The 12079-nt window shown below is 34.9% G+C and overlaps 1 pseudogene; it reads right to left on the bottom strand.

Moving 5' to 3' along the window:
• Positions 1–11639: 11639 nt before the first annotated feature.
• LOC114221121 (U6 spliceosomal RNA) lies at positions 11640–11739 on the bottom strand (annotated as a pseudogene).
• Between the last annotated feature and the right edge of the window lie 340 nt (positions 11740–12079).

The raw sequence follows: 12079 nt of genomic DNA on the forward strand, positions 1-12079 counted from the left end.
GCCTTTTCCCCAGACTTTTCTAGAGTTTTAATTTTATTTTTTTCTTTACTACATTTGTAATAATAATGTCCACATAAGTTACTTGTTACTTACAGTAACAAGACACCAAAACTTTCAGAAATGGTTTCATGCATAATATTATATTAAATAACATGGACGACCACAGGGGAAGGGAGGGAAAACTGAATGGGAAGAAATCAGAGAGGGAGACAAACCATGAGAGACTCTGGACTCCAGGAAACAAACTGAGGGTTATAAAAGGGAAGGGAGTGGGGAATGGGGTAACCGGGTGATGGGTATTAAGGAGGGCATGTGTTGTGATGAGTACTGGGTGTTATATGCAACTAATGAACTGATGAATACTACATCCAAAACTAATGATGTACTATATGCTGGCTAATTGAACATAATTAAAAAAAAAACACAAATAAATAAATAAATATCATCATCTATTTAATTCTACTTGTAGTCAATATTTAAGTTGTTTACTTATCATTAAAACTATAATGAACTTCGCAAATTCCCTCACATGTTTAGGATCATTGCCTCCAGTTTGATTTCCAGATGTGAAATTATTCTACTAAAGAGATGCAAAATTTTTAAAAATGCATATTGGTAGATTGCTTTCCAAAAGGAAAGTGAAGATGCACTGAACCTGAAACCAACCTCCCATTGAGTCATATCAGAATTGTCTCCCTTAGGAAATTTTTCTACATATCCAGACTAGTCTTAATGCTCCAGATCATGTAGTGACTATTTTGAACTTTATACAATTAGCACCTGTCCCCAAAATTCTCCCATCTAAAAAATATTGGTTCATTAGTGACACTTAAAAGGAAAAAAAAAAAAAAGGAAAATTTGACATTTATGTTATAGTGTTTGTTCCCTAACCTTTAGTCCTCACAAGAGACTGAAGAGTTGTTATAGCTGTAACCATCGTACAGAACATGAAATTCATGGTCAATGAGACTAAATAGATTTTCCAAGAAAGCAACTTGTTGGCAAATGTCAAATCAGAGATTTGTATCCAGCCTCTTGTGAAGACCTCCTTTATTTTCTCTTCATTATAACATACCAACTACCCTTTCTTTAAGGTCCAGCTTCTTGATAAATCTTACAAATGGATCTCTCACCTTCTTCAATCTCTTTTTTTTCTTTGATAAATAAAAATAACAATTTTCATGTACTATTATATATAGACGTAAGAGTGATTCTGAAACTTGTGTGCTCAAAAGCCATATTTAATAGCTTTGTGACAATTAGTGATCAATCTGAACCTCATTGGGCCAGAGTATATCTAAAAATTGTGGTGACAATAATATATCTGCCTCACAGGGTTATTATAAGAATTAAACTGTTAATATATACAAAGTATTCAGAATAATATCACGTATATAAGTGTTTGTTATCATAATTATCATGTTGATTTTTAATTACTTCCACTTTTTGGGGTGCAACATTTTAGACCTACTTCATCAGCTTCAAACACCTTGTCTTTGCTATCTATAGAGCAAATGAAATCATGATCCTCCTTTTTCACAGAGAATCCAATACTGAGTTGAAAAATTCAATAATAATTTAATCTTTTGAAAGCAAAAAATAAACAAACAAACAAAACAAACCCTTATTCCTAGATACACCTCTGTTCTTAAAAATGTCAATTTCTCCCCTTTTAGGAGTAAGAATTGGTCAAATGAATAACCAGCCTCAGCAAAATTAGGCCCTGGCTTTTAAAACATCAGGAATGTCAAGAAAAGTTTAGAGTGGAACATGTGAGACTTTGCTATTTTGGAAGGCATCTCAAATATAGATTTGAAGCTATAGAAAAAGATAGTGAGTATAAAATATTCAGTAGTCAAATATATGTGGCAAGTTCAAGGTTAGAGTTATCTATTAAAGTAGACACAGGAATAAAACAAGTTATGTCTAAAAAACAGTTCTAGAGAAGTCTGTCTAATACCAAGTCAGTATTGCATATCTGCAATATCTGCATCAGTCAGGTGAAGCAGGGCTTTTGGAATAGAAAATGTAGTTGTTGAAACTGAGCTATTGGTAAGTTAGCCGATTAGATGTTATGCAAAAGCTAGACAGACAAACAACAACAAAAATGCCTCTGGTAAATTAAAACCTACATTTTACTTGCATAGATGGGTTAACAAGTTACCCAAAATTATAAACAACCAAACATGAAGAGGAAACTGAAAGGCAAGGGCCATAGTGTCTCAGAAGTCAAGGCTGCCATGAAGAACACAGAACCATAAATTTTAACCAGAAACAGAGGGGAAAAAGGAAATCCACAATGTGATAAATAGGAACTGAATGCCCAAATAATGCTAGCACACTCAAAGTGCAAACATCTCAGTGAAAAGGAAAAGTATTTAATAAAAAAAACAAGCCAAAAACTTGCTTTCAAAAATGACTTACAAAGAAGCAATTCTCATTTGAATGAGATGGTGGACAAAATAGCACATCCTAAACATTTGATTAAAAAGTGTTCTCTTGGGGCACCTGGGTGGCTCAGTCGTTAAGCATCTGCCTTCGGCTCAGGTCATGATGCCAGGGTCCTGGGATCGAGCCCCACATCAGGCTCCCAGCTCTGCAGGAAGCCTGCTTCTCCTTCTCCCTCTCCCCCTGCTTGTGTTCCCTCTCTCACTGTCTCTCTGTCAAATAAATAAATAAAATCTTTAAAAAAAAAGTGTTCTCTTATATTACTTAGCCATAAAAAGGGATGAGATCGTGCCATTTGCAACAACATGGATGGACCTAGAGGGTATAATGCTAACTGAAATAGGTTAAGAAGAGAAAGACAAATACCATATGATTTCACTTATATGTGGAATCTAAAAATAAATAAATAAATAAAAATAAATTTAAAAAAAGAAATTAATAAATACCTAAAGAAAAAGCAGATACAGACCCATAAATACAGAGAACAAATTGACGGTTGCCAGAGAGGAGGCATGAGCAAAATGGGCAAAGGGGAGTAGGAGATACAAGCTCCCAGTCATGGAATGAATGAGTCACGGGGATTAAGAGGGACAGCCCCGGGAGTATGGTCAATGATACTGTAATAGCACTGTATGGAGACAGACGGTAGCTACACTTGTGCTGAGCATAGCCTGATGCATTGACTTGTCAAATTACTATGCTGTACGCCGAGCTGTAATGTAATATTATGAGTGGACTATACTTCAATTAAAAAAGTATTCTCGTTCCAGGAGTTTTATATTTGAAATCTGAAGCTAACTAATAAAACTAAAATACTTCCGTATTGGAAATAATCACAATAGCTTTTGGGAGGAATGGACTCTACTGTAAACTCCCACCAATATCCACACAACATAAGTCCATATTAAATACAATGGGCATGGTGAGCGCTGTGAAGTGTGCAAGACTGTTGAATCACAGACCTGTACCTCTGACACAATACATTATATGTTAAAAAAAAAAAAAAAGAAGAAGATAGGAAGAGAAAAATGAAGAGGGAGGAAATCGGAGGGAGAGATGAACCATGAGAGACTATGGACTCTGAGAAACAAACTGAGGGTTCTAGAGGGGAGGGGGGTGGGGGGATGGGTTAGCCTGGTGATGGGTATTAAAGAGGGCACGTACTGCATAGAGCACTGGGTGTTATATGCAAACAATGAATCATGGAACACTACGTCAAAAACTATGATGTAATATATGGTGATTAACATAACATAATAAAACAAAAAATATATATATAAAAACAAAACAAAACAAAACAAACCCCCCCAAAAAACGAAAAACCAAAAACATTTGACTCCTGGAAAGCAAGCTTTGTGGGGCGCCTGGATGGCTCAGTCATTAAGCATCTGCCTTCGGCTCAGGTCATGATCCCAGGGTCCTGGGATCGAGCCCCGCATCGGGCTCCCTGCTCTGAGGGGAACCTGCTTCTCCCTCTTCCAGTCCCCCTGTTTGTGTTCCCTCTCTCACTGTGTCTTTCTCTGTCAAATAAATAAATAAAACCTTAAAAAAAAAGTAAGCTTTGTTTATAATGAAAATCACTATAGAGGCTTTATGTCCAATAAATATTACTAAATGATTGGAATATGTATGGATTAATGTTAGAAAAAAATAAATTATCTGTTGTGTAGAAAAAAGAAAAGAAAAGAAAAAATAAATACAATGGGCAATTAGTATATGAACAGATGTTTAAATAATGGAGGAGAGAAGGAAAAACATAGGGAAAGGATGGAATAAAATTTACTTAAATTGAAAGTGCATTTTTGACTTTAGAGAATACTTATTATTCATGCCTGTGTAGTTTTAATGAGGGACTCCATTCCAGAATTAAAATTTCAGTACAGTTACTACACAAAATTTAATATGCAGTGTGAGTTTCTTACTGTTATGCTATCAGGTCCACCTGCAACTTCAAAGTCTAGCTCAATAGATCCCACTTTGCTGAAACAAACGTCTTTTTTTTTTTTGGTAAAAAAATATTATGAAACAATTTCTTCACTAATTAAAATATAATAAATCTATAATTCACATTTTCAAATATATATCTGTAAATACACATGTATATGCATATAATGTTTTGTATTATATAATGAAAAAATTAAAAGAAAATTAATTTTAGTAAAATTATATGTAGCTCAACATATAACTACTGGATCACATTATTAGTGAAATAATGATTCATAATGACGGTTCATAACCTACTTTCACTTTGAAAGTACAAAGCCAAGTGTAGTTGATACAGGTACTTTTTTAAAAGATTTTATTTATTGATTTGAGAGAAAGAGTGAGTGAGAGAGAGAACATGAGCAAGGGGCAGGGGTAGAAGGAGAGGGAGAAGCAGACTCCCTACTGAGCAGGGAGCCCGATGCGGGGCTCTATCCCAGGACCCTGGGATCATGACCTGAGCTGAAGGCAGATGCTTAACTGACTGAGCCACCCAGGCGCCCCAGTACAGGTACATTTATTGGCAACTCAAAACAAAAGTACATCTGCCACTGGTGATGTGATTTCCTGAAGCTATAAACAACTCTTGGTTAAATCCAAACACAAGAAAGACAAACACTTTCCTCAGTATTAATCATTGTGTTTCTCAAATTACTTTCACATAATAACAAAATCTGATTTTTCATTCAAAATCAGTTATTTATTTTAAAATATTTTGTTTACTAAATATGATTAAAATAAAAATCACCTTGACTCTCCTTGACAGCAATAGGCATGTTTCAAATAACTGCTAATTTCTTAAAACTTTCAGCTACAGAAGAATATGTTTGCTACTTAAATAACAGCTTTATACTTTAGAATGCACCAAAGCTAAAACACAGTTTTATTCAGCCAACCAAATAGTTGTCTGGAAGTTGGAAATACAACTGCAAAGAAGTCACACTTGGATCATGTTAGTTTGGAGTTTATAGTCTAATGGAAGATAGAGAAATAGAAATTAAGATACTTGAAATAAAATGTCTTATTCTTCATCTAATCAAAACCTAGCACTAAAATCATATTGGTGCATAAAAGAGATATGAGCAAGTATTGTAGCATTGGATAATTTTTTTATATTTGTGTATTTTTTTTATTTTATTATGTTATGTTAATCACCATACATCACATCATTAGTTTTTGATGTAGGGTTCCATGATTCATTGTTTGCGCACAACACCCAGTGCTCCATTCAATATGTGCCCTCTTTAATACCCATCACCAGGCTAACCCATTTGCCCACCCCCTTCCCTCTAGAATCCTCAGTTTGTTTCTCAGGGTCCATAGTCTCTCATGGTTCGTCTCCCCCTCTGATTTCCGCCCCCTCATTTTGCCCTTCCTACTATCTTCTTCTTTTTTTTTTTTTTAACATATAATGTATTATTTGTTTCAGAGGCACAGCATTGGATAATTTTTGTAGAGGTCAGAATAAAATACATTTTTGGTGGTAGAGAATAAAACATTCTGAGTTTTTTTGTGTGAACATACATGTACAAATACACTAATCAGTAAATAAATAGATAATTGAAGTGTGGCTTTTAAAAATATCTGCACAAGTGAAATCAACCTCTTTGGAAGTGTCACAAGTAATTAGATTGATGTTTTTGATACATATAAATGACCAATCCCTATTTGTCAATTCAATCTACTTATTCATTTATGAAAAGCTTTTAATACTATGTTCAATAATTGTGCAAGACAGTATACCCATGGAAAAAAACACCATGTGCAATCACATCAAAGTTTCACAAATGAGGATATGCAAATTATTTTGTAAAGATAGACAAGGTGGATATGGAAAGTGGAGAGAAAAGAAATACAGGGAGAATGAGGTTCTGATCATAATGGGTTCTGTATGTCATTTGGGGAGTTGGAAATTTATCCTGAAGATGCAGAGGGATTAAGAAATTTTAATGAAGAGAATAGCATGATCAAATTTTTATTTTAGAAATATAGCTATCAGCTATATTTGCCAATGACATTACAGATAAAGGGCTGATATCCAAGATCTATAAGGAACTTCTCAAACTCAACATTCAAAAAACAAATAACCCAGTCAAAAAATGGGCAGAAGACGTGAACAGACACTTCTCCATAGAAGATATACAAATGGCTAACAGACACATGAAAAAATGCTCAACATAACTAACCATCAGGGAAATACAAATCAAAACCACAATGAGATACCACCTTACACCAGTTAGAATGGCAAAAATTAACACAACAGGAAACAACAAAGGTTGGTGAGGATGCTGAGAAAGGGGAACGCTCCTACACTGTTGGTGGGAATGCAAGCTGGTACAGCAACTCTGGAAAACAGTATGGAGGTTCCTCAAGACAATAAAAATAGAGCTACCCTATGACCCAACAATCTCACTACTAGGTATTTACCCCAAAGATACAGATGTAGTGAAAGGAAGGGTACATGGACCCCAATGTTCATAGCAGCAATGCCAACAACAGCCAACTCTGGAAGGAGCCAAGCCAAGCCAAGCCATCATCATCTTCAAAAGATGAATGGATAAAGATGTGGTACACTTATACAATGGAATATTATTCAGCCATCAAAAAGGATGGATACCTACCATTTGCATTGACATGGATAGAACTGGAGAGGATTATGCTAAGTGAAGTAAGTCAAGCAGAGAAAGACAATTTTATGGTTTCACTCACATGTGGAACATAAGCAATAGCACAGAGGACCATAAGGGAAGGGAGGGAAATCTGAAGGGGGAGAAATCAGAGAGGGAGATGAACCATGAGAAACTATGGACCACAGGAAACAAACTGAGGGTTTCAGAGAGGAGGGGTGTGGGGGGAGGGGGTAACAGGGTGATGGATATTAAGGGGGGCACGTGTTGTGATGAGCACTGGGTGTTATACATAACTGATGAATCACTGAACACTACATCAAAAATTAATGATGTACTATACAGAGGCTAACTGAACATAAAAAAAAAGAAAAAAGAAATATAGCTATCAGCACTATGGAGGATAGGAAAGATGGGGGATAATGTACATAGAAAAAAATCATTTTTCCCATGTTGACAATTTTAGGAAATGGAGACAAACTATTCAGAACCAGCGAGAGGAAAAGAGGAAGAAATTTGTAATAGAGCCAATACAGGAGAATCTAAACTCTATTTCCTGTTATTTACAGAAATTATAGCTACTATTTCAACCATAGTGTAACTATGGCTGTTCACTGGTTTTAATTGCCATGTATATAATTAGATTCCATATATCAAGTCTAAGATGCTGTAAATTATATTGAATCATGATTTTGTGTTGCTATTTAAGAAAAATAAATAAATTGGGGCACCTGGGTGGCTCAGTCGTTAAGCATCTGCCTTTGGCTCAGGTCATGATCCTAGGGTCTTGGGATTGAGCCCTGCATCAGACTCCCTGTTCCGTGGGAAGCCTGCTTCTCCCTCTCCCACTCCCCCTGCTTGTATTCCTCTCTCACTGTGTCTCTCTCTGTCAAATAAATAAAATCTTTTTAAAAAAAAGAAAAAGAAAAGAATTTCCAGCTCAACTATTACATTGCCATTGATTGTAGAACGGGTTTCAATTCCACAGATAACAAAATGAGAAAAAATGTGTATCTTAGAATTGATAAAATACATTTTTTTCATAATATGAGTTCAGGTCTTCTCAAAAAACATTTTGCTTTTGTAAAGCTCATTTGAAAGAATACATATCTGGAATGAATAAAAGATGTTACAGGTTTAGGGAGATCCATGGAATTCTCAAAAACTGAAATGTGCAGGTGAGTGTTACCAAGAATAAGAGAGCTAGTGCAGAATTCCTTTCTCTGCTGGTTCCACATAGTCAGGGTAATAATGGCCAATTATTACCACCTTTGTTGTAAAAGATACTAGCATCCTTAATTTCATGTTTCTCAATTAAAAATCTTTGTTCCCTTATATTTCCATTTCCCCTAATTTTGATCATTTTCACCTTTGAGGTCATTGTTTTTTTTTTTTTTTTAATTGTATTTATTTATTTGAGACAGAGAGAGTAAGCTAGAGAGAGAGAGCACAAGTCAGGGGAGGAGCAGAGTGAGAAGGAGAAGCAGATTCCCTGCTGAGTAGGGAGCCCAATGCACAGTATGATCTAGGACCCTAGGATCATGACCTAAGCAGAAGGCAGAATTTTAACCAAATGAGCCACTCAGGTGCCCCAAAGTCATTGTTTTTTTGGGCACCAGTGTATTACACATGACTTGATACATGTAAATGACCAATCCCTATTTCTTTCTTTTTTTTAAATTTTTCATCTATTCATGAGAGACAGAGAGAGAGGTGGGGAGCAGAGGGAGAAGCAGGCTTTCAAGGAGCAGGGAGCCTGACGTGAGACTCCATCCCAGGACCCTGGGATCATGACCTGAGCCGAGGCAGACGCTTAACCATCTGAGCCACCCAGGCGCTCCAATCTCTATTTCAATTTACTCATTCATATATGAAAAGCTCTTTATTTTACATTATGACTAGTTATCTCCCAAAAATTGCTTATTGAACTGATACATAAATTAATGAATTCTGACTCCAAGAGTTTCCCACTAACCAATAAACAATGAAGCTCATTTGAATTAAGTAAACATTCAAATTCAAAAGCTTTACAATTTTTGAGTATACGACGTAAATTTAAGAGTTTTAGCCATTACAAATGCTTTGTGGAATAAAGTAAAGTAAAAAGAGGTGAAAAGTGTAGAATCTAAATAGAAACCTCCAATTTTAATAGCTGCTCTTACCTTACATAGTCTCTTTCAAATATCATATAGCAGCAATCAAAACATATAAGGATTTTCCATAGGATAAATATACTTTGGGGGGAAATAATGAGATAATTGACAAGTGACTTTTGGGGAAACCAAAGATAGTTGCCATAAAGTTCTTAAACTTTTTATTATAGTGATCTGGTAAACAATAGCATTTAGTAGCATGAGCAATAAAAATTCCAGGAATTAATATCTAGACAATTTCCAAGCATATAACTCCTCTAGTTTTAATGCACACATATTTACAAAATTAAATCTTCAAATCAGCTATTTGGTGTCTGCAAATCATTCTAATATTTGCAAAGATGCCTTTTAAGTTTCCTTCCCTGGTTAGCCAACGTGCTGTTTTCTTGACCACAGTTTCCTGCCAATTGGCCAAGTATTTACAGTTATCTGTTTAAATTCATGTGTTAATTAGAGGAATTTTGAAAGTGCTCACTGATCACTGATTTCTTTTTCATGTCTGCAAATAGACCTAACAGTTTTCATATTAAATCTTTTTCATATCTCATTTCAAACTGGACCCCGCAGTATATTTTACTTTTACTTTGAGCAGCAAAATAGACCACTGATAAAAGAGGATTCATCCAATTACTATGAGCAAAGTAGCTTTAACTTCCTTCAGATATCCACTAGCGAGATATAAAATGACACTTCCCAGACACATCAGTAGCACAATAGGGCCTTTATTGATTTTCATATCATGTTCTTCAATCTGAAATGTCTCTCTTGAGGACTCCACTTCCCAGCAGGAAAAAATTGCCTTTTCTACGTTTGATTTCTCAGGTCTATTAATGCATCCCTAGCTGGAGACACTGTCATTTTAGTTCTATTTCTTTGTAGTTGATGTGTCTACACCTTGCTATTGTAGTGCCCTAATGGATCCTAGGGTTGTAGGTCAAAGTATGAAAACAAAAAATGAAATTGCTTAGCCTGTGAATCAATAGAAAAGACTCTTAACACTTTTTCTAAGTATAAAATGTGCAACCAATGAAGTGTGATAAGTGCATTCAACCTTGTACTAAAACTATAAATAGAATATTTCTAACTCTCAGCATTTATATACTCAAAATGAAGATAAATGGTTACTTTTGTTGTTCAGTGTACAATAGCTAGATCAAGAAAACCAATGAAAGTGCATTTGTTATGTTGACTAAAATGTTGAATTATAATCTTTTCAAAAAGTTACTTCAGAATGGCATTGGATGTCATTCTATTATCAACCACCCTAAATAATCTAATTTAATTTAATTTAAAATTCTCTGGAATAAGAGCACTTCAAGGAGAACTGTCCTCATTTTTTAACTTGACCTCCCTAAAATCATCTATTTGACAGCTAAAATTGCTTTTAGTGATTGCTGTATAATAGAAAAAATTCAGTTTGATATTAATTGAGATAAAATATAGAGAATAAAAATAGCACTATAATATTTCCATGTAAGAACAAAATGCCTTTATCTATAGTCTTCAAATTTATTTCTAATAACTAAATCTTTTACAGATTTGACATTTTTATTATCTAATAATTTCATTATTCGACAGTTAATGGATTTATTATGTGACCACTCTATCCCTAGAAATAACCTACAAGTTATTATCAAAAGGACACCAGTTTCAGAAAAATCTATTTTTTCAGCCAATTCAAGTTCCATATTAACCTTTTTTTTCTGAGAATTGTTATAAAATACAAAATCAGTAAATTTTTATTTCTGTTCTTCCCATTTCTAGTCTTCTTTACTAAATCTGAACTAATTGCCTTACCCAAAATATCACATAAGTGATAAATTCCTTCAGTATGTGGAATAAACCTCCTTTGACATGATTTTTAAAAAGATTTTTCTATGGCCCTTAACAGTGATAACCATATAACTCATATACCCTTTTAATTACCTGAATCTTCATTGACCCCCATAACAAACTTTCTTAAAGGAATAGTAACGAATATTTTTGAAATCTTACATGATCACTTCAGTGGTTGAAATAACCATTTAATATCATGTAGGCCACCCAAAGCCCATGAAATGTTATTAGAGAACTTTATAAATCAATGTCTCCAAACACTGGCTATTTTGAAAAGGATAATTTTTTACTAATTGTTAATTATTTAATCCTCACATCTATTTTTTTTAAGATTTTATTTATTTATTTGTCAGAGAGAGAGAGAGAGACAAGTGAGAGAGGGAACACAGCAGGGGGAGTGGAGGAGGGAGAAGCAAGCTTTCCGCTGAGCAGGGAGCCCGATGTGGGGCTCAATCCCAAAACCCCGGGATCATGACCCAAGCCGAGGTCAGACGCTTAACGACTGAGCCACCCAGGCGCCCCTCACATCTACTTTTATAATAATGTTTAGTTTAAGGGAATGGAATTGGTGGGGTTTTTTGAAGGTATATACTTAATTGTGGAATACTTCATGAATTTGTGTGTCATCCTTGTGCAGGGGTCATGCTGATCTGTATATCGTTCCAATTTTAGTGTATGTGCTAAGTGAGTGGTTGGTGTTTTTGACTAAAATAGGTTATGTAAAAATGTATCTAGCATGCAGGTGGTTGCTCACAGTATATCTAAACTGGAAAACAACACTTAGACATCTAGAAATAAATTCATAGCACTATTTTAACTGTGAAACTTTTAGGGAGAGGGGATATTTGAGAACAGTAAGAGAAGTAATCAGAGGGAAGAATATTTGTTTCATTAACAGAGCACATGGCTGAGATATCATGCCTACTCAAAATATGGATGAATGTAAAATGACTTGACTGGCCACTAAAAATAGTCTTAGCCATTCCAAAAGAGGTGTGTTACATTTAAAGACCAGAGAAAAGACAAAGAGCC

The sequence above is a fragment of the Eumetopias jubatus genome, unplaced genomic scaffold, assembly GCF_037043125.1.
Source record: "Eumetopias jubatus isolate StellerSeaLion01/CBP00866 unplaced genomic scaffold, mEumJub1_p1.0 scaffold_1, whole genome shotgun sequence".
NCBI lineage: Eukaryota > Metazoa > Chordata > Mammalia > Carnivora > Otariidae > Eumetopias > Eumetopias jubatus.